General features: G+C 47.7%; 1 protein-coding gene and 1 pseudogene across 1 annotated transcript in view; both read left to right on the top strand.

Moving 5' to 3' along the window:
• Positions 1–22625, top strand: part of LOC115463276 (zinc finger protein 271-like) — a 972359-nt gene that overhangs the window by 247020 nt on the left and 702714 nt on the right. The window lies entirely within an intron of this gene.
• LOC115459996 overlaps positions 1–22625 on the top strand; it is a 67366-nt pseudogene that overhangs the window by 22834 nt on the left and 21907 nt on the right.

The following is a 22625-nucleotide window of genomic DNA, read 5'->3' as shown; positions in this document are numbered from 1 at the left end:
TGCACTCTCAGTTAGTTGGTAAATTTTTTAGGTCAATCTCAGTTATGTCCTCGCCTTTGCGAGGCCCAATTGACCATGGTTGTTGTTTTGAGTGAGCCTGGGGGCTAGGGATACCCCATCAGTGAGAACAAGCAGCCTGCTTGTCCTCGGAGAAAGCGAATGCTACATACCTGTAGAAGGTATTCTCCGAGGACAGCAGGCTGATTGTTCTCACAAACCCGCCCGCCTCCCCTTTGGAGTTGAGTCTTCCCTTGAAGTGTATTGTTTTGCTACATACTGGACTGGCCGGCTCGAGCCGGTTTCGGGCGGGAAGATGGCCGCGCATGCGCGGTGCGCATGGGCGCGCGAGGACTAGCAAAGGCCTTTGCTAGTAAACTTTTCCGATGGAGGGGGCTGCCAAGGACGTCAACCCATCAGTGAGAACAATCAGCCTGCTGTCCTCGGAGAATACCTTCTACAGGTATGTAGCATTCGCTTTATACCGTGATGGCGATCGCCAGTTCCGGTATGAGAGTGGTATTGTGTTAAAGTTCATAAGTGACAGAGTAAATTAGGTAGTGAAGGAGAAAGACATGAAGCTTATCAACCAACATGTTTTGCTTTTAATAAAGATGATTACAACTTAAAAACTAAGTTTTGGATGTTACTGAATTCTATTATTCTGTCTCACTGTATTTCCAGTTTTGTCACAGTATAAGCCATCTCAAGAACAAAATATAAGAAAACCAATGGACTGTATTAGGGGCTTATACACATTTAGTTATGTTTCAACAAATGAGAGATCTGTTTGACAGAAAATATTTTTATTATTTTGACTTATAAACCAATTGTCCCTGAAACATGCTCAAACAACAGATTAATCCATTTGTGTATCTAAAAGGTAAAGTTCTACAAAACAGATGAAGATGTGATTCCATGTGCCCCAATGAAAAGAGAGTTTAATTCAACTTCCATATAATTTCAATATATTCCATCATCTTTATAACACCAGGCTTCCCAAGGCAGATTACAACAACATTTAAGATGAACCCATCAGGAAACAGGATATACATAGTAACATGGAGGGGCATAATCGAACGTCGCCGGCCAAATAAATCGCTGGCGATCTATGTTGACGGCAGTGCTACAGCTGGCCGGAACCGTATTATCGAAAAAGATGGCCGGCCATCTTTTTTTTTGATAATATGGTTTAGCCCGGCCAAATGCCGTGGAGTTCGCCGGGTTTGTTTTTCAGCGATAATGGAAAGTTATGTCGGCCATCTCAAACCCCGGCCAAATTCAAGGCATTTGGCCGTGGGAGGAGCCAGCATTTTTAGTGCACTGGCCCCCCTGACATGCCAGGACACCAACCAGCCACCCTAGGGGTCACTGCGGTGGACTTCAGAAAAGCTCCCACCACGTGGATAGCTCCCTTACTTTGGGAGCTGAGCCCCCCAAACCCACTACCCACAAATGTACTGCACCCACTAAAATTGCTCCAGGGACCTGCATACAGCCTCTAGGACTTATTGCTGCTGTATAACTTTGGCACACCAGTTCACACCTGAAGACTAATCTCTCTGAAAAAGTCCTTTCTTGAAATAAGCACGTTTACTCACAGTTAACTGCAGATCAGAGGTTGTGCCCCACTGGCAAAGAGTCCCCTGAAGATTAGCAGTAGGTCAGAGCTGGCACAATGGTGTACAATGCCCTCTTTCAGCACCATTGAAGGTAAGAACTACGTTCTCTAACGTGGGTAACACAGGAAAGGGAACTAAAACTGGCTTACAAAAATGGCCACTACTGCATGGACTACAACAGGAAACAAAACAGGGCACACTCTGACCCAGTTAGCAGGGGGGAAAAGCACCATGGGAGTAGAGCCCAGTACCCTACACCCACCACAATGCATTGCTAATGTGACTCTACTACTACTACTACTTAACATTTCTAGAGCGCTACTAGGGTTACGCAGCGCTGTACAATTTAACAAAGAGAGACAGTCCCTGCTCAAAGAGCTTACAATCTCTGCAGGGCACCTAACAGAAAAGGTGTCACACTCACCCCAGAGCCACATCGCAACCAGGGAAAGGCTGTCAGAGGATACAACACATTCTGCTATCATGGAGGTGGGTACGGCATTTGAGGCTGGCATACAGGCTGGAAAAAAGGTTTTTAGTTTTATTTTTTTAGTTTGGAAGGGGATTGGTGACCACTGGGGGAGTATGGGGAGGTCATCCCCCATTCCCTCCAGTAGTCATCTGGTCAGTTGGGGCAGCTTTTTGAGGCTTGGTCGTGAAAATAAAAGGACCAAGTAAAGCTGGCGAAATACTGCTTAACGCCGCTTTTTTTTCCCATTATCGGCGAAAGCCGGCCATCTGGTAGCCACGCCCATGCCCGCCCATGTCCCGCCTTTGCTAATCTACCGACACGCCCCCTTGAACTTTCGCCGGCGAAGCAACGGGAAAGCGACGATGCTGTCAAAAATGCCGCTTTCGATTATACCGATTTCGCCGCTTTTAAGAAATCGCCGGCCATCTCCCGATTTATGTCGGAAGATGGCCGGCGATCACTTTTGATTATAAGTTGGATAGTAACATAGTAGATGACGGCAGAAAAAGACCTACATGGTCCATCCAGTCTGCCCAAGAAATGTGCCACTTTTTTGTGTATACCTTACCTTGATTTGTACCTGTCTTTTTCAGGGCATAGACCGTACAAGTCTGCCCAGCACTATCCCCGCCTCCCACCACCGGCTCTGGCACAGACCTTATAAGTCTGCCCAGCACTATCCCCGCCTCCCAACCACCAGCCCCGCCTCCCACTACCGGCTCTGCTATCCAATCTCGGCTAAGCTCCTGAGGATCCATTCCTTCTGAACAGGATTCCTTTATGTTTATCCCACGCATGTTTGAATTCCGTTACCGTTTTCATTTCCACCCCCTCCCACGGGAGGGCATTCCAAGCATCCACCACTCCGTGAAGATATCCTCACTGAAATTTGGCCATGTGTATTGTATACAGTGTATTTATTTAGTTTTTAGTGTAGAAAAATTAGCACAAAATACAGAATTTAAAATAGCTGTTTCTAGCAGCTATAATAATTTTAAAGCAGTTTTAGTGATATTCAATATTATTTCATGATATTTATATCTACATATGGGATGCTTTTAAATAAATTAAGCAGTCCAATAAGTAAAAAAAGAAAAAAAACCAAAACAACCTTTGTCCTCCACCTTTTAAGGCACTGCCTATCCAACTGAAACAGCTTTAGACTTGTTACAGATGAACCAACAATAAAAAAAAAGGTCAATGTGAATGCAGCAGCTCATAGGTTTGCTTGCTTTGTTTTGAGTAATCGGGGATGACGGCTGCGCTGGGAAGGAGAAAGTCAGATTGTCCTAATTGGCTTCATTGCTTACAATGGACTAGATAGGCTCACTTCCACTCCTGTTTAGTAAACCTCCTTCCTTAGTTCTCTCCCCTTCCTTATCAGAGGGCGGACCCTTGTACTAATAGTCCAGCCCTTGGCACCATTCTGACCAATCAGCACTAAAAGGGGTAGGGCCAAGAAGACAAGACTGCGTTTAACACTGAAGCTCCGCCCCTTCCATTCTGATGTCATCAGCCTGTGCAAAGCAAGAGGTCGAACACAGTCAGTCTTTCCTTGTTTTACCCTTAATTTACAGATTACAACTTCCATCAGCAAATCTCAGCTTCTGCCCTTTTGTCCCTTCTCCCATTCAGCTTCTCTCCCCAGAGGGGAAAATGCCTGCAGGAACTTCTGCTCAGGTAGGGGGAATGTCCCCAACTTCTTCTTATTTTGGTGCAAACAATGCTGGGCAGACTTGGGGCTAGGGAATGGGACTGAGGGGATGGAGGGAAATCAGGGGTCCTACAAAGGGAGATGACATTTTATGGCTCAGGTTCTGGGTAACTGGTTTCTAGTTGCTGTAATCGCTTTGTAACAGTGTCTGCAAATGTTATACATACACAGAAATATCTACCTCTGCTGTGCTGAGTTATGTGGTTTGTAGAAGGTATATACATTTATAGTAAATAAACATATTGTCCCCACACAGGGTCAGTATTAACATAGTAAATGACGGCAGATAAAGACCTGAACGGTCCATCCAGTCTGCCCAACAAGATAAACTCCTTTACATTGTATGTGATACTTTATACCGAGTTTGATTTGTCCTTTCCATTTTCAGGGCACAGACTGTAGAAGTCTGCCCAGCACTGTTCTTGTACTAAAAGTTCAGAAGCTAATGTGGAAGCCTCTTAAAATTTACACTCCAGCCCATCCATATCTATTCAGTCACGATCAGGGCACAGACTGTAGAAGGCCGCCCTGCCCTGGTTTTACTCTCCAAATGCCAGCATCGCCACCCAGTCTCTGCTAAGATTCTGTAGATCCATTCCTTCTAAACAGGATTCCTTTGTGTTTATCCCATGCATGTTTAAATTCCATTACCATTTTCATCTCTATCACCTGTGGGAGGGCATTCCACGTATCTACCACCCTTTCCGTGAAAAAAAGACTTCCTGGCATTACTCCAGAGTCTGCCCCCCCCCCCCCCCCCGTCAATCTCAATTCATTTCCTCTAGTTCTACCACCTTCCCGTTTCTGGAAAAGGTTTGCTTGCAGATTAATACCTTTCAAATAGTTGAATGTCTGTATCATGTCACCCCTGTTTCTCTTTTCCTCCAAGGTATACATGTTCAGATCGGCAAGTGTCTCATACGGTTTGCAACGCAAATCCCATACCATTTTTGTAGTTTTTCTTTGCACCACTTCCAGTCTTTTTACATCTTTAGCAAGATACGGCCTCCAAAACTGAACACAATACTCCAAGTGGGGCCTCACCAACGACTTGTAGAGGGGCATCAACACCTCCTTTCTTCTGCTGGTTATGCCCCTCTCTATGCAGCCTAGCATCCTTCTGGCCACGGCTGTCGCCTTGTCGCATTGTTTCTTCACCTTCATATCCTCCGACACCAACACCCCAGGGTCTCTGTCCTGAGTCGAGTTTACTATTCTCTCCCCTCCTATTCAGTATCTCTCTTTGGGTTTCTACACCCCAAATGCATCACTCTGCACTTGGCATTAAATTTTAACTATTTAAATAAAAGGGGATATATTATTAAACGCCGGAACACTCCTTCACACATCACTTTTCTACAGTGTACTCCAGACAAATAATTTTTTCTCTTTCACTTTTGGATAGTGGTTCTTTAATGTTAGGAGGACCCGATATTGAAGAACTTTGGAAGATCTGTATGACGTGTGGATAATACGTCTTAAAACATTACTAGGAGTTGATGAAGAACTGTAATGCATGTGAATAAGTTGGCATATAAGGTGTGTAAGCAGGATTGAGCCTTGCCCAGACAAAAGGGAATGTGTGTAAGTTGGGCTATGGTTTGTTACAATAAATAGAAATTTGATATTTACATTATTTGTCTGGACTACATTGTAGAAAAGTGATTTATTACATTTTAACTGCCAGATCCTCGACCATTCTTCTAACTTTTGGAGAGCCCTTCTCATTGTTTCTACTCCCTCCAGGGTATCCACTCTATTTGCTATCTTCGTGTCATCCGCAAAAAGGCAAACCTTTCCTTCCAACCCTTCAGCAATATCTCTCACAAATATATTAAACAAAATGGGCCCCAGCACCGACCCCTGAGGAGCCCCACTGCTCACTATCCTTTCCTCCGAGTGGATTTCATTTACACCACCCTCTGCCACCTGTCGGTCAACCACTTTTCTATCCAGTTCACCACTTTCGGTCCTAAGTTCAGCCCTTTTAGCTTATTCACGAGTCTTCTGTGGGGGACCGTATCAAAAGCTTTGCTGAAATCCAAGTAGACTACATCTAGTGCACGGCCTTCATCCATTTCTTTTCTCACCCAGTCAAAGTTCAAATCAATGAGATTCGTTTGGCAGGATTTTCCTTTCGTAAAGCCATTTTGCCTTGGGTCTTGAAACCCGTTGGCTTCTAGAAAGTTAACTCTCCTTTTTTTCAGCAGGTACTCCATTATTTTTCCTACCACCGACGTGAGACTTACCGTTCTGTAGTTTCCCACTTCTTGCCTGTCTTCGCTTTTGTGAAGAGGGACTACATCCGCTCGTCTCCAATCTTGCGAAACCTCTCCCGTCTCTAAAGATCTATTAAATAAATCTTTAAGAAGTCCCACCAGGACCTCCCTGAGCTCCCTCAATATCCTGGGATGTATCCCATCCGGCCCCATAGCTTTGTCCACCTTCAGATTCTCCAGCTGTTTATAAACTCTTTCTTCCGTAAACGGTGCAGTATCCACTCCATTCCCAGATATTCCTTTGGCAGCCAACCGCGGTCCTTCACCAGGATTTTCCTCCGTGAATACCGAAGAGAAGTAATTGTTTAGCACATTTGCTTTATCCTCCTCACTGTCCACATAACCATTTTCATTATCTTTCAGTCTCGCAATTCCATTCCTATCTTTTCTCCTTTCTCCAATATATCTGAAAAAGGGCTTGTCACCTCTCTTTACATCTTTAGCCAGTTTTTTCTTCTGCTCGTGCTTTTGGTAGCCATATTTCCCTCTTTGCTTTTTTGAGTTTAATCCGATAATCTTTTCCGTGATCCTCTTGTTGCGTTCTTTTGTATTTCTTGAACAAAGCCTCCTTTGCTCTTATATTTTCAGCTACTTGTTTGGAGAACCATATAGGCTTCCTGTTTTTCTTGTTTTTGTTTACTTTCCTCGTGTAAAGATCAGTCGCCGTAGCATTCAGCTTTGACCACTGATGTTCTGCTTCTCCTACACCTTCCCACTCCAACAGTGCTTTCTTCAGGTATTCCCCCATTCTATCAAAATCAGTACGTCTGAAATGCAATACTTTGAGTTTTCTGCGTCCACATTCTGCCTTTGCTCTTATATCAAACCATATGATGTGATGATCACTATTACATGGGTGGACACCCACCCGGATACTGGAAACACTTTCTCCATTCGTAAGCACTAGATCCAGCATCGACCTTTCCCTCGTGGGTTCCGTCACCATTTGTCTGAGCAAGGCACTTTGACAGGCATCCACAATCTCCCTACTTCTTTCCGATTCCGCAGACGGGACGTTCAGACAAGTTGAAATCTCCCAACAGTAGCACCTCCCCTTTCATACCAATCTTTTGAATATCCTCTATCAGATCCTTGTCTGGTTTCTCCATTCATGCCGGAGGTCTGTAGATAACCTCCGTGTGGATATAGGTTCCATCTTCTCTTTCCAGGACGATCCATAAAGCTTCTTCCTTTCCCCAGGTGCCCCACATTTCAGCCGCTCTGATATTGTCTCTCCTCCACTCCTCCACCTCTTCTGCCTTCTCTATCCTTCCTAATAAGATTATAGCTCAGTATAGTCACATCTCATTCATGGGAATCATTGAATCACGTCTCTGTAATAGCAACAGTATCCAAGTTTTCTTCAAACATTAGGGCTTGCAAGCCTTGAATTTTTTTTTTAACTTAAAATTTTTATTGAAAATTGAAAATAACAGCCCTCCTCCAGAGGTACATTGCCCAATTACAACAAATAAAATACAGGACCCACCCTCTAAGTCTAATACAAAATCTCACTACCTGGAACCCAACCCCCCATCCCATATTTCACTTCCCTATGAGGTTCCCCCCCCTCGCCCCCGTAATACTACCCCAACACCCTTCCCCAACTCCTCCCACCAAGTTATCCCACCACCCCTTATACCCTCTAGTTTTAACACTCAAATTGCTTCCAATAATCGGTCTAAATGTGTCCATTCTGCCGCTTCAGGATCGTATTGTCCTATTCAGCGGTCCGTCAATTTCTCTAGTTCTGCCACCAATTTCACCTTTGTCAACCAACTATGCACGGTGGGTCCGTTACTCTGCTTCCAGTGAGAAGCGATAATTATCTTTGCTGCAGCTAAGCAAAGTCGTTTTAGACATCGCTGCCACCTTGGTCCTCTCCTGTTCCCCCAACCCAAGAGACGCCGCTTGGGATCACAGGGAAATGCAGTCTCGAGAGTTGTAGTGAGGCCTCGAAGTACCTCCAACCAAAAGTTCTGCAAAGCTGCACATGACCACCAAACATGAAAGAAGGTGCCTGTGGCCAGTCCACATCTCCAACATTGATCAGTGGAACCAGGAAACATGATCTTTACCCGATCAGGTGTATAATACCACCTACTTAATACGTTAAACGCATTTTCTTTGATCAGGACACATATAGATGCTTTTTTCACCTCCACACATACCGCTTTCCACTCTGCCATACTTAGCTCACACCCCAGATCCCTTTCCCATGCCAGCATATAAGGTAACTTAATAAAATCATACCCCTTGATAAAGTGATACAGATGAGATGTGGAGGGGCATAATCGAAAGGGGCGACCAAGTTTTCCTCGCAGGACGTCCCGGCGAAGGGGCATGAAAACCCGTATTATCAAAACAAGATGGGCATCCATCTTTTCATTTCGATAATGCGGTTGGGGACGTCCAAATCGCGAAATTTAGGTCGACCTTAGAAATGGTCGTCCCCAATTTTCGGCAATAATGGAAACCAGGGATGCCCATCTCAGAAACGACCAAATCCATGCCATTTGGTCCTGGGAGTAGCCAGAATTTGTAGTGCACTGGTCCCCCTGACATTCCAAGACACCAACCTAGGTGCATAGCTCCGTTACCTTGTGTGCTGAGCCCCGCAACCCCCCCCCCCCCCAAAACCCGCTCCCCACAACTGTACACCACTACCATCGCCCTAAGGGGTGAAGGGGGGCACCTACATGTGGGTACAGTGGGTTTGTGGTGGGTTTTGAAGGGCTTACATTTATCACCAGAAGTTATCAATAGAAATCAAACAAAATAAAACATGGAAAAGAAAATAAGATGATACCTTTTTTATTGGACATAACTTAATACATTTCTTGATTAGCTTTCGAAGGTTGCCCTTCTTCGTCAGATCGGAAATAAGCAAATGTGCTAGCTGACAGTGTATATAAGTGAAAACATTCAAGCATTACTATGACAGTCTGACAGGGTGGGAGGATGGGGGTGGGTCGGAGGTATGCATGGGGACATCAAAGCATATCATTGATATTCTAACAGGATGGGTGTGGATAGGTGAGGGGTGGGGTGATCAACAGAGACATACAGCTTTATGGTTTATAATGGGCTAGGAACCCCAGGTCCTTGTTAAGTCCTTTCTGTTGGGTGTTAAAATATTCAATCATTCTGACTTCAAAGGTCTTACGTTCTTGTATTGTTTTAAAGTTACCTTTCAGTATTCTCACTGTGAAATCACTGGTACAGTGTCCTGGTTCTGTGAAGTGCTGTCCCACCGTGGTGGGGGCCCTACTGGCTGTATTGTTCATGTGATGTCTATGTAAATTAAATCTTGTCTTAAGCATCTGGCCTGTTTCTCCAATATAGCATCCTTCGTTACATTTTTTACACTGAATGATATATACCACATTGGAAGATGAGCAAGTGAAAGATCCCTTTATGTTGAATATCTTTCCTTTGTGGATGACTTTGGGGTCCTGTGAAATATTTTGGCATAGTTTGCAACTGGATAAATTACAGGGACGTGTGCCCTTCTGTTCCTTTTCAGTCTGTGATGGAAGTTTACTTCTGATTAGCTTGTGTTTTAAGTTGGGTGGTTGTCGGAAGGCCAGTACTGGTGGGGATGGGAATATCTCTTTCAGTAATTCATCCTCCTGGAGTATAGGTTGTAGGTCTCTTATGATTTTCCTCAGTTTTTCCAGCTCTGGATTGTATGTCACTACAAGGGGAATTCTGTCTGTGGATTTTTTCTCCTTGTACTGTAGCAGATTCTCCCTGGGTGTTTTGAGGGAGGAGGCAATATTCTTGAATATTATTTTGGGGTTGTAGCCTTTCTGTTTGAAGGATGCACTCAGGCTTTTAAGGTGTCTGTCTCTGTCCCCTGGGTCAGAGCAGATACGGTGGTATCTTGTGGCTTGGCTGTAAATGATGGATCTTTTTGTATGTGAAGGATGGAAGCTGGAGTTGTGGAGGTAGCTGCATCTGTCTGTGGGTTTCTTGTATATAGATGTTTGTATACAGCCATCACTGATTGAGACCGTGGTGTCCAAAAAATTGACTTTTTCTGGGGAGTAGTCAATTTTGAATCTGATTGTAGGATGGTATGTATTGAAGGCAGAATAAAATTGTTTCAGAGTTTCTTCACCCTCCATCCAAATCATAAAAATGTCATCGATGTACCGGTAGTATTTTAGAGGTTTGGTCTGGTGTGTATTCAGAAATGTCTCTTCCAGCTCAGCCATAAAAAGGTTGGCATATTGGGGTGCTGTCCTGTTGCCCATCGCAGTGCCCATTATTTGCAGATAGATATCATTGGAGGCCAGCATACAAACTCCATGCCCCGATTCACCCCACTTTTCCTTTCATCCCTCACTCACTCCCCAAGCATATCACAAAACTTCTCGTTATAGTTAGAAATACCCCACAAAACCACCCAGAGCTCCTCATTCCGTACTTGTCTCTGAATAGATCAAGTTTTCTCTTCTTGCTCAGGTCTAGACTCAGACGAGGGGGGGCGTTTCCTCCCCCCACCCCCTCTGCCATCCATGTTGCAGTCATCCAGGCCAGGTCTTGGAAAACCTTGATTTTTCAATTGTTCCAAGTAATGTCACCCATGGCCCGGGCCTTTTTCCAGACCGACTCTTTCACTGAAAAGTCATGAAAACATTCTATGATGCTTTTGGGCAATGCCTCCTTCTGAGGTCCCAAACTTCGGTGAGCCCTATCAAGCTCAATATGATCAGTTCTTGTTTCTCCAGATGTACTTTCTCCTTGATTCAGGATTAATTCACAAAGTTCCTTAACCACTTTAAAACTGTCTTTAAACCGATCTTCCTCCGGTATTCCCATGAAGCGCTAATTATAACGCCTGGATCTATTCTTCGGGTCCTCAACCATCAACTCCATATCGGCCCACATCCGTCGCTCTCTTTTAAGATCAGTTTGTAATCCACCGATATCTTCCACTAACGCATCAACTCGCTCTTCGGTCTCAGCCAACCGGTTTCTCTGACCTCTTCACGAAGTTCTTCCATCGCCTATTGGATTTCCCTTCGAGTTGCCACCATTTCAGATTTCAGCTCTTTCAACCAGCGGGCGACATCGTTTTTGGTGAGCTCTGAGTCACTATCGAGCTACTCCTTGTGGTCTGGGTGACGCTGCCTAGTCGACCCGGAGCCTTGTCTCTGCCGAGTAGTGTACTTCCCCACTGATGCAACTTCCTGTGGGTGGGATCTGGCAGAGAAAAGGCTCCGGGTTGGTCAGGCAGTGGTGAGGGGGGGATGATGAACCTAAGGGACGACATGATGAGGTATGCTGGGGGCTCATGGGCGGGTGGGGGCTGGGGGAGGAGGGAAAGAGGAGGAGAAAAGAAAAACAAATGCTTGTGTGTTCGCTGCATGACTCCATCAACAACCAGCTTGCAAAAATCAGTAAAATTTCATAACTGGCTCCAGCACACCACTGGATGCGATGCAGAAGATACCGAGTGTGTTTCTGCTTTGTATTTCAGAAGCGGATCACATTTGAGGACATCGCTGTCTCTTTCTCCCAGGAGGAGTGGGAGTATTTAGATGAAGAGCAGAAGGAGCTTTACAGGGAGGTGATGAAGGAGAATTATCAGACTCTGATCTCATTGGGTAAGGGATAACTTTACATTTTTATTATCAGTGTTTGGGCATCATTATAAAGCCAAAAAGTAAACGGAGAAAGAGCAAAAAATCACACAGAAAATGAAGTATAATAATACTCAAAAATAGAATTATATAGAAGTGCTGTTGCACTGAAAATGATCACATCAGTTGATCACAGTGATCAAATAGCCAGCAATTGACAGTCTCCCATCACAAATTGGCACCTATTAATCATAGATTTAAAAAAGAACCACCGGTGTATATCTTCTGTTAAACCCGTCAAGTATGTTAAGGCTATGTAAACAGTGAAAATGACTTTGAGCCATTACCCACCTGACTAGTCCATCGGGAGCAGCCATCTTTCCACCCTCTAGACGTTCCCTAGTTCTTTGTAAGAACAGGACCGGTGGGAGAAGCAGACACTCGAACCTGCGTCGCCGCTTGATGACATCAATTTGACTGTCACAGTTAAGGGCGCCTGCTCCTGAGGCATCAAACCAAAGGGGCGTACAGGTCATGCCCCCTTGTGCACCCCCTTCATGTGCAACTTTGCATAATTTTGTGTGTGACTTTTTGCTTTTTGAGAAGTTTTTATTATATTGCAAGGTGAGGTAAGAGTTGAGCGATTATTTTTGTTTCGTTTATTAATTGTAGTGTGTTTGAGATTAATTGGATTATGTTATATACAAGCCGTTGAGCCCATTAAAACGGGCAAGAAAGCAGTTGGAGCCCCGCCGGGTCCAGCCGAGCCCCCGCCCAGGAAAGCCGCCCCGGGGGATGGTGGCAGAGGAAAGCGCCCGGCTCCCAGCGGCAGTGGCAGTAGCTCATCGGACCTGTCGGAGTGCGCCTTGCAGCTGCTGTTGGACAATCCCCGTCCGGTGCTTGCCGGTTACCCACAGCTCTGTTCCTCCTCTAACAACGTCGGAGGAAGAGATCTGTGACGTGCTGTGCTGTTCTGCGCATGCGCGGCACTTCGGTCACTCTTCATTTATATAGTAGGACTAGCCGTTAAGCCCGTTAAAACGGACGAGATTTGTGTTTTGCAAAACTTAATAATTCTCACCTCCATCCATCCATGTGCAGCAAACGTCCTCTCTCCCCTACCCTCCCCTCCTCCGATCCATGTCCAGCAACCCTGCTCTCGCCCCTGCCCCCCCCCCGTCCAACAGCTATCCGGTATCCCCTCGCCTCCCCCCCCCCCGTCCAGCAACCATCCTCTCTCCCCTGCCCTCCCTCCTGCCCTCCCCCGATGTCCAGCAGCCCTCCTCTCTCCCCTGGCCTCACCCCATCCCCCGATCCTCCCCCCCCCCCCATATCCAGCAATCCTCCCCTCCTCTTTCCCTTGGCCTCCCCCCCTCCCCGTCCACCAACCCTGCCCTCCCCCCATGTCCAGCAACCCTCCTGTCTGCCCTGCTGTCACCCCATCTCCAACAACCATGCCCTCTCCCCATGTCCAGCTACCCTCCTCGCCGCCGCTCCCTCCCCCCTCCGTGCCGGGCCCCCTGCACTGACCTGACAGCGCCTCTCATCTCCGTGTGGAAGCACTGCAGGCAGCAGCAGAGCGATCTGCTGCTGCCTGCAGCGCTTTCACATAGAGGTGAGAGGCGCTGTCAGGTCAGTGCAGGGGGCCCGATACGGAGGGGGACAGGAGCGACGGCGGGGATTGGGGGGGCGGGGAGGGTGGAGGTTGGTGCGCGCGATGTTCATTTCCAGGCTCCAGCAGCGTCAGCATCCGACAGTCTGACTCCGTTTCCCCCTCTCTGTTCTGCCCTCTGACGTCATCACATCTTGACGCGAGGGCGGGACAGAGAGGGAAGTCTCTACTGCGCATTTGCAGGTGAGTCGGTCACTTGCCGTTTATATGTTTGATGTTGGGTTTTATTTTTGCCCATGGGTCATGAGTTGTCCCAATACTAGTATATTCCTGGACTGGGGTGAAACTGCTGAGATGAACTGTGGCTTGTCTTTATCTGAGCAGGCACAAGATACTCAGGTCCTTAAATGGGGGCAAAGATCCATTTTATGTGAAAATATCTTTATTAAGTCACACAGAGTGAACATTAACACTCTGCATCAAACATTCTCACCTTCCAATCTGTATTGAATATCATATTTATTAAATGTGTCAATAATCTTACAAAAATTTCAGGAATACCAGGTAAGGCAAGCTCCATTTCTGGCCGTCTTCAAATCTAAGTTAAAAGCTCACCTTTTTTATGCTGCTTTTAACTCCTAACCCTTATTCACTTGTTCAGAACCCTTATTTTATCATCCTCACTTTAATATTCCCTTATCTCTTGTTTGTCCTATTTGTCTGTTCTAATTAGATTGTAAGCTCTGTTGAGCAGGGACTGTCTCTTCATGTTCAAGTGTACAGCGCTGCGTACGTCTAGTAGCGCTATAGAAATGATAAGTAGTAGTAGTAGTTATATCGCTGTTAATAGAGAGAACTGTGCTGATAAGGGATAATTTGATGAATAGAGAAATTCCTACAGGTATTTCAGAGAGAGGTTATAGGATTCAGAGAACCGGAACCCAATGTAGATGTAATTTGGTAAAACTTGCATGTACTAATCAGGAATCTGTTTCTTTTTCCGATACTTGATTTTTACATTCATTCACGATCTGTTGTTAGCAAAACTAGTATTCTCAAGGTCTTATTGGTAGAGAGTCAATCAGGCTTTGTGTTTACAGTTGACACCTGAACAACATCTGTCGGTGAACTTAGAGATATTTGTCCCTCAGGCTACAAAATTGCTCATCTCCCTGGATGTAATAAATGGGGTGGCAAGATTGCAGTCAAACATAGTTGTTTTTACAATTAAAGTTTTAGATTCTTTAGGTTCTCCATCATTGGAAATTATAGCGTGTGAAAGTTCAGATGATTCATTAGTGGGCTCATAGGCGCCCGGTATAAGAGGCTTGGGGAGGCTAAGCCTCCCCAGCTGCAAGCCCCAAGCGTCTCTCAGTCATCTATCATACCTCGTGGTGTTAGAGCAGCAGTGAAAAGCATTGCAGGCTGCTGGGCTCCGACGCTCCGTGCTTTGTTTTGCCTTCTCTCTCTCTCTCAGCTCTGGCCTGCCCTCATTTCCTGTTTACGCAAGGGCGGACCAGAGCTGAGAGAGAGAGAGAGAGAAGGCAAAACAACTAAAGCACGGAGCGCAGCAGCCTGCAATGCTTTTCACTGCTGCTCTAACACCACAAGGTATGATAGATGACGTTTAAAATTTGGAGGAAGCCTGGAACTCGAAGGGAACGAGGGAGGGGGGACCCTGGAACTGTCTAGGAGGGAGGGAGGGGGGACCCTGGAACTGTCTGTGAGGGAGGGGGACCCTAGAACTGTCTGTGATGGAGGGAGGGAGGGGGGAACCTGGAACTGTCTGTGAGGGAGGGAGGGGGAACCTGGAACTGTCTGGGAGGGAGGGAGGGAGGGGGACCCTGGAACTGGCTGTGATGAGTCTGACTTCCTGAGGTAACTTTGCAGTTCAGTATTTTGCCTTCATATCGGTTGTGTCATGTGTTTTTCATGTGTGATCAAGATGCAGTATTCTGCTAGCGTGTAGTATTTGCAGCCCTTTTTGGTTGTGTACTGGTGTTTTAGATTGTAAGCTCTTCCGAGCAGGGACCGTCCTTATTGTTAATTTGTACAGCGCTGCGTAACCCTAGTAGCGCTCTAGAAATGTTAAGTAGTAGTAGTAGTAGTTGTTTTAGAGCCAGGTGTAATTATAGTGCTGCCTTTCCACGCATAAGGTTGTAGCTCATCCTGTCCTTGGAATTAGTGCTGTTATGGTTTGGTAAGGTTATGAGTGTGTTTTTGCACAAGTTTGTGTATAGTGTTTTGCAGTGGAGAGATTGTGTGTTGGCCTTACTGAGGTGGCACCAAAACATCAGAAGGGGTGTAGAGCCTAAATCATGACACACTACCTCTTGAAGGATCTACATATGGTCGTTAATAAAAGGAGCTCATTGTGAACACTATCCACCCTAAAAGGGTGTTTTGTGGCTCTTCATGAGAATTGTGATGATATGATCCCTTGTTTCATATTGTTGACGGTCTGCATTTTCCATACGGGTGGTATATTGGTGTATTAGGTTCTGCCCAGTGTAATATTTATGGCACAGTAAGGTTCTGAGTGTGTTTTTGCACAAAGTTGTGCATAGTGTTTTGCAGTTGAGCAATTGTGGTTAGAATATGCTTTGAGCAACCACTTTATTCTTTGACATATGATACATATCTAATATCTACAGTGGTGGAAATAAGTATTTGATCCCTTGCTGATTTTGTAAGTTTGCCCACTGACAAAGACATGAGCAGCCCATAATTGAAGGGTAGGTTATTGGTAACAGTGAGAGATAGCACATCACAAATTAAATCCGGAAAATCACATTGTGGAAAGTATATGAATTTATTTGCATTCTGCAGAGGGAAATAAGTATTTAATCCCTCTGGCAAACAAGACCTAATACTTGGTGGCAAAACCCTTGTTGGCAAGCACAGCGGTCAGACGTCTTCTGTAGTTGATGATGAGGTTTGCACACATGTCAGGAGGAATTTTGGTCCACTCCTCTTTGCAGATCATCTCTAAATCATTAAGAGTTCTGGGCTGTCGCTTGGCAACTCGCAGCTTCAGCTCCCTCCATAAGTTTTCAATGGGATTAAGGTCTGGTGACTGGCTAGGCCACTCCATGACCCTAATGTGCTTCTTCCTGAGCCACTCCTTTGTTGCCTTGGCTGTATGTTTTGGGTCATTGTCGTGCTGGAAGACCCAGCCACGACCCATTTTTAAGGCCCTGGCGGAGGGAAGGAGGTTGTCACTCAGAATTGTACGGTACATGGCCCCATCCATTCTCCCATTGATGCGGTGAAGTAGTCCTCTGCCCTTAGCAGAGAAACACCCCCAAAACATAACATTTCCACCTCCATGCTTGACAGTGGGGACGGTGTTCTTTGGGTCATAGGCAGCATTTCTCTTCCTCCAAACACTGCGAGTTGAGTTCATGCCAAAGAGCTCAATTTTTGTCTCATCTGACCACAGCACCTTCTCCCAATCACTCTCGGCATCATCCAGGTGTTCACTGGCAAACTTCAGACGGGCCGTCACATGTGCCTTCCGGAGCAGGGGGACCTTGCGGGCACTGCAGGATTGCAATCCGTTATGTCGTAATGTGTTACCAATGGTTTTCGTGGTGACAGTGGTCCCAGCTGCCTTGAGATCATTGACAAGTTCCCCCCTTGTAGTTGTAGGCTGATTTCTAACCTTCCTCATGATCAAGGATACCCCACGAGGTGAGATTTTGCGTGGAGCCCCAGATCTTTGTCGATTGACAGTCATTTTGTACTTCTTCCATTTTCTTACTATGGCACCAACAGTTGTCTCCTTCTCGCCCAGCGTCTTACTGATGGTTTTGTAGCCCATTCCAGCCTTGTGCAGGTGTATGATCTTGTCCCTGACATCCTTAGACAGCTCCTTGCTCTTGGCCATTTTGTAGAGGTTAGAGTCTGACTGATTCACTGAGTCTGTGGACAGGTGTCTTTCATACAGGTGACCATTGCCGACAGCTGTCTGTCATGCAGGTAACGAGTTGATTTGGAGCATCTACCTGGTCTGTAGGGGCCAGATCTCTTACTGGTTGGTGGGGGATCAAATACTTATTTCCCTCTGCAGAATGCAAATAAATTCATATACTTTCCACAATGTGATTTTCCGGATTTAATTTGTGATGTGCTATCTCTCACTGTTACCAATAACCTACCCTTCAATTATGGGCTGCTCATGTCTTTGTCAGTGGGCAAACTTACAAAATCAGCAAGGGATCAAATACTTATTTCCACCACTGTAAATTTAATAAAAGGTATTAATTGTGATTATTTTGTTTTTACTTTTTTTTCTGTGTGTTGTCAGACAATTATGGATGTAAGCCCCACCCCCTTTAGCCTCTCCAGACAATTGGGCCACCGACCGCCTATGAGTGGGCTTTTTATGCTGCTTTTTAGTTTATTGTCCTCCAGCGAAATGGAGTGGTGCTAGAGAGTTTTTATGAGTGTAGTTTGATAATGGCTTAGATGCTAAAACAAATGATTTTTTTTGGGATCACTGGGGTTTGTGTGGCTGAGGGTTCGCAAATCACATGAAAAGGGCCATCAGTTGGATATCATTGCATTTTCTAATCAAGGATCTCATGACCTATCCTTACAGGTCCCCTGTTCAGATTATTATTTGTTTGATTTTAGTAGTAGTTGGAGAGGAAGGTCCAAGCCGAATTGGAAAGTAAAAACTGCATATTTTTCTAGTGAAGAGTTGACCCGCTTCAGTTCTGGACTAAGGTCGATGAAAGTTATCTCCTTGTTCAATTTTGTATAATGAATTGGTTAAAGACTGGAATTGACAAAATTGCCCCTTTTGACCCAGAAGGTTAGGATGGTCTGATAAATGATTTACTGATGATGTATTGCTTTTAAAAAGAGAAGGTAGAAAGCTGGAAAGGAAATGGAGATGGTGGACCTCGATTGGAGCTTATAAATGACAATCTTGAGTAAAACAGAGTATCATTCCAAATGAATAGGAACAAACACTGTCCTGCTTATTTTCGAAAGAGAAAAACGCCTTTCCATATCATCAAGCTGATCAATCCATAGACTGGTGGGTTGTGTCCATCTACCAGCAGGTGGAGATAGAGAGCAAACTTTTGCCTCCCTATATGTGGTCATGTGCTGCCGGAAACTCCTCAGTATGTTCTCTATCTCAGCAGGTGGTGGTCACACACAGCAGCAGCTCTGGCTAGGCCTCCAAGCCTAATTTTTAGGTTTTGTTGAGTGCCTGGGATTGAGGGCTCTTTTGAGCAAGTGCAAACCTGGTGGTGCCAGGTCCCTCCTTTTCTCCCCCCTCCCGCTGGCTCCGTTAAAAAAAAAAAATTTTGAACCTCCTTAAAGGCGTTTATTTCGACGTTTATTTAAGCGTCTATTGCAGCTACTCACTGGGACACCAGGTCGTTACAACTCGGAGCGGACAGCAGGTAATTTTTACCTTTTTATAGCGGGCAGGGGGTTCCCCGATTCTTCTCCTCGTGGCATATGGCGTCGGAGGGCGAGGGCGCAAAGGGTCGCTCCCCGGGTCGCTTGAGCGCTTCTAGAGGGGATGCGGGGGTCTTAAAGCCTGATTCGCCCTTGTTGGGTGACAGTTTCGTGACCGATGAATGTCCCGGTCCTTCCTCCGGCGTGGCGGTTTTTCCCGCCATAAACGCCCATCCCCCGCTCCTCGCCTCCGCCATCTTGGCCGGCCACGCGGCTCGGACGGCTTCTTCTTGGGCCGCCCTTGAGGTTGGAGACATTAATGCCATGAACGCCCTTAATTTGGGCGACGGCACAGAAGCGGCTAAAGTTAAGAGCCGTTCTTCCCGCGCGGCTCCTTCGCGGAGTTTCGCGCCGGACGCCATTTTGGATGCGCAGCATGTCTCTCCCCCGCTATTGCGAGCGCCGGTTGAGAGTGCGTCTAGGGCTGTTGCCCAGGCTGCGGAAGTGCACAGTCTGGGGGGCTTCTCCCCCGAGTTTGTTTTGCTGCTGCATCAGGCCTTCCTCATGCACAACGCTGCCCCTGCTCCCTCGTCTGGTAAAGAGGTTGAGGTTCCCAGAGGTAAACGCCCTCGGGTTGATTCCCAGGCCTTGGAGGAATTTGTCTCCTCCGATGTAGATGAGGGCAGCGTGTCTGAGGTCTCCCAACGGTCCTTTGCGGATTCCTTGGAGGAGACGGATCCCCGCTCGGATGGAGCGGATGACCCCTCTGCAGCGCGGCTTTTTAGCCCAGAGGATTTGCCCAACCTGTTGTTACAGGCCATGGACACTTTGAAGATTTCCTCTCCGGAGGACGTCTCTCCCTCAGCCCCTGTTGGCTCTGCCATTATGCTGGGGACGAAGCGCCCGCCTAGAACCTTCCACGTGCATGATGCCATGCACACCTTAATTTCGGCTCAATGGGATGTCCCGGAAGCGAGCCTTAAAGTGGCTAGGGCTATGTCCCGCCTCTATCCTTTGGCTGTGAGTGAACGTGAGGCCTATCTGTGGCCTACCATGGATTCTTTAATCACTGCGGTGACTAAGAAAACGGCGTTGCCGGTGGAAGGTGGCACGGCCCTAAAGGACGCCCAAGACAGAAGATTGGAGGCGGCCTTAAGGTCGTCCTTTGAGGCGGCTGCTTTAAGTTTGCAGGCCTCAGTTTGCGGCTCCTATGTGGCCAGGGCGTGCCTGACTATGGTGCAGCGGGCTTCCCCCTCGGATCATTCCTTGAGGACTGATTGGCCGGCCCTGGAATCGGGCTTAGCCTATTTGGCAGACTTGCTGTATGATGTCTTGAGGGCCTCAGCGAAAGGCATGGCTCAGACAATCTCTGCGCGGCGATGGCTTTGGCTGAAACATTGGTCTGCTGACCACGCCTCTAAATCCCGCCTGGCTAGGTTGCCTTTTAAAGGCAAGCTGCTCTTTGGGGTCGAGCTGGACAAAATCGTGACCGATCTCGGCACGTCTAAGGGCAAGAAATTACCAGAGGTCAGGGCTCGGGCTAGTACTCGTCCCGGTACCTCCAGAGGACGGTTGCAGGAAGCCCGTCGGTACCGCCCGGGCAAGTCGGGTTCCTCTGCCCCCTCTTCCTTCAAGAGGAATTTGTCCCCCAAGCAGCATTCCTTTCGCAGAGACCGCCGTCCCGGAGGTGCTCCCTCCGGTCCTCCCCCAGGGTCTCGTATCCAATGACGGGGTCTTGGTCCACGCCCCAGTGCAGATTGGAGGACGGCTGTCCTCGTTTCTGGGCGAGTGGACCACAATAACTTCAGACGCTTGGGTGCTGGAAGTCATCAGAGACGGCTACAAACTAGAGTTCTGCCGACCCTTAAAAGACGGGTTTGTACTCTCTTCCTGCAAGTCTCCGGTCAAAGCTGTGGCAGTGCAGCAGACCTTGGACAATCTGATCCGCCTGGGCGCGGTCGTTCCGGTGCCAGAAAGTCAGCTTGGCAAGGGGCGTTACTCCATTTACTTTGTGGTACCAAAGAAAGGAGGTTCTGTCCGGCCTATCCTTGACCTCAAAGGGGTCAATCGGGCCTTGAAAGTGCGGCACTTTCGCATGGAGACTCTCCGCTCTGTTATAGCGGCAGTGAAGGCAGGAGAGTTCCTGGCATCCTTGGACATCAAGGAAGCGTACCTGCATATTCCCATCTGGCCTCCTCATCAACGCTTTCTGCGTTTTGCAGTCCTGGGACGACACTTCCAGTTCAGAGCCCTCCCTTTCGGGTTGGCTACTGCTCCGCGGACCTTTTCCAAAGTAATGGTGGTCATCGCGGCCTTCCTACGAAAGGAAGGGGTACAAGTCCATCCTTATCTGGACGACTGGTTGATCCGAGCCCCCTCTTATGCAGAGTGCGGCAAAGCTGTGGACCGAGTGCTCTTTTGAGCTCCCTGGGATGGATCATCAACTGGGAGAAGAGCCAGCTGCGCCCGACTCAGTCCCTGGAGTACCTGGGGGTTCGATTCGACACCCAAGTGGGCAGAGTGTTCCTGCCAGACAATCGGATTGTCAAACTTCAGGCTCAGGTGGACCAGTTCCTAGTAGCCTCTCCCCTTCGGGCTTGGGACTATGTGCAGCTGTTGGGCTCTATGTCGGCCACGATGGAAGTTGTGCCCTGGGCCAGGGCTCATATGAGACCACTTCAACACTCTTTGCTGCAGCGCTGGACTCCGATGTCGGAGGATTATGCTGTGCGCCTTCCCTTGGACCCAGCAGTGCGCAAGGCGCTGAGCTGGTGGATGCAGACAGACAGGTTGTCTGCGGGAATGCCTCTGGTGACCCCAGAGTGGATTGTCGTCACGACGGACGCCTCGTTGTCGGGCTGGGGAGCCCACTGCCTGGGAAGGACAGCGCAGGGGCTCTGGTCTCCTGCAGAGGCAAAGTGGTCTATCAACCTCCTGGAACTCAGAGCCATTCGGTTGGCGCTTTTGGAGTTCATCCCGGTACTGGTGTTGAAGCCTGTACGGGTCCTGTCGGACAATGCCACGGCTGTGGCCTATGTCAACCGCCAGGGAGGTACCAAGAGCGCCCCTCTAGCCAAGGAGGCTATGAGTCTATGCCAGTGGGCGGAAGCGAACCTGGAACAGCTGTCAGCGGCCCACATTGCAGGAGTCATGAATGTCAAGGCGGACTTTCTCAGTCGCCATACCTTGGAGCCCGGAGAGTGGCAGCTATCTGCTCAGGCGTTCTTGGACATCACGAAGCGCTGGGGCCAGCCGAGCCTAGATCTGATGGCGTCATCGGCCAATTGCCAAGTGCCGCGCTTTTTCAGCAGAGGACGGGACCCTCGATCCCTGGGAGTAGATGCTCTTCTCCAACAGTGGCCGACACAAGAGCTTCTCTATGTGTTCCCGCCCTGGCCCATGTTGGGCAGGGTGCTAGACCGGGTGGCAAAGCATCCCGGCAGGGTAATCCTGGTGGGTCCGGATTGGCCCAGGCGTCCCTGGTATGCGGACTTGATCAGGCTCTCAGTCGACGTTCCTCTGCGGCTGCCTGTGGAGCAGGGCCTGTTACATCAGGGTCCCGTGGTGATGGAGGATCCCTCCCCCTTTGGTCTTACGGCCTGGCTATTGAGCGGCAGCGTCTGAGGAAGAAGGGCTTCTCAGACAAGGTCATCGCCACTATGCTGAGAGCGAGGAAGCGCTCTACTTCTACTGCTTACGCCAGGGTTTGGCGTATCTTTGCAGCGTGGTGTGAAGCAGGCTCACTTTCTCCCTTCACTGCTCCAATTTCTTCAGTGTTGGCGTTCCTGCAAGAAGGTCTGGAGAAAGGCCTGTCGCTCAGTTCCCTTAAAGTCCAGGTAGCGGCTCTGGCTTGCTTCAGGGGCCGCCTGAAGGGTGCTTCCCTGGCTTCGCAGCCAGATGTGGTGCGCTTTCTCAAGGGA

This window comes from Microcaecilia unicolor, chromosome 1, assembly GCF_901765095.1.
Source record: "Microcaecilia unicolor chromosome 1, aMicUni1.1, whole genome shotgun sequence".
Taxonomy (NCBI): domain Eukaryota; kingdom Metazoa; phylum Chordata; class Amphibia; order Gymnophiona; family Siphonopidae; genus Microcaecilia; species Microcaecilia unicolor.
This window is presented reverse-complemented; position numbering and strand designations above follow the sequence as displayed.